The sequence below is a fragment of the Nicrophorus vespilloides genome, unplaced genomic scaffold (assembly GCF_001412225.1).
Source record: "Nicrophorus vespilloides isolate i.1.1-1 unplaced genomic scaffold, Nicve_v1.0, whole genome shotgun sequence".
Taxonomy (NCBI): domain Eukaryota; kingdom Metazoa; phylum Arthropoda; class Insecta; order Coleoptera; family Silphidae; genus Nicrophorus; species Nicrophorus vespilloides.
The window spans coordinates 6788-7875 of record NW_017098219.1 but is presented as its reverse complement, the minus strand read 5'-3'; the positions used below and the strand labels follow the sequence as shown (position 1 = coordinate 7875).

General features: G+C 35.5%; 1 pseudogene; it reads right to left on the bottom strand.

Moving 5' to 3' along the window:
- Positions 1–4: 4 nt before the first annotated feature.
- LOC108561949 lies at positions 5–840 on the bottom strand (annotated as a pseudogene).
- Between the last annotated feature and the right edge of the window lie 248 nt (positions 841–1088).

Below are 1088 nucleotides of genomic sequence, written 5' to 3'. Positions count from 1 at the left end.
TGAATTCCTCCGTACCATCTGGTCACTATGACAACAACATTCATAACTTCAGTTTCTGTAGGAGATGCATCAAACGTCCGTCCGCTAAATACTCTCCATCGTCGTCACATCTTGCAGCAAAACACCGTTCGTTTTGTAATTCTATACGCGGAGATGTTGTGCTTCGCCTGAGAGATTTTCTTGTTCTGCAGAAGTAATTTTATTACGTTCCTGAAACAAACAAAAAGAAATAAACGTAAATTTTAAATTAACACTTTCAGTAAGGTAATAATTACTTGACGTCTTCCTCTGAATTGACAACGCATACGTGACCTTGGAAGATGCTCTTCCTGTCTTGAATAGTCTCTCCATGAATGATGTTGTAATTTACGTTTGACTGTTTTCCCGTTATCTTCAGATTGTTGTCTGTTTTCTTCTTTCCGTTTTGTTGTTGTTCTTATCTTTTTTGCCTTTGTTATTGCCTTCTTTCTGGACAATATCCTTGATCCTTTCTATCGATTGGAACAGCACTGGTCCACCAATATTATCACTGCATTAAAAACAAAGTATTATTAAACTACTCTGAAATGTTTCCTTTCAGTCAATTTATACTTACAAGTAGATCTCATCGAGTGCGCAAGTTATGATGTATTTAACATTTTTCGTCAAATTGGGTGCCAACAAGTCGTACGATGGTGGTCCTTCCAATGGATACGAAGAGTTCAAAGTGATGTACAATTCAACGTCTTGAGCAATGTTGATGCTGTACAAATTCTTGACGATATCATTCTCTTTCCATTGACTTCCGTAGATTGATTTCAATGAAACCAATTCTTCGGCTTGCAAAGCGTTTTTGTTCATATTCATACTGAAGAAACTTAGCAAAATATAAGCAAAAGTATTACTGATGTTGCAACTAACACTGCTGGTTTCAGAATGATTTTGTTAAGGTTGAGCTGCAGTACGATACTAATATACCTGCTTAACCTAGGGTCAGGTAATAAGAAAGTGGAGGGGATATGGGTTTTCTCCGAATTATGAACGTACACAACCTTTTATTTATTTTATTAATTAAATTAAAAATCAGTAAAAGCAAAATAATTTCATTA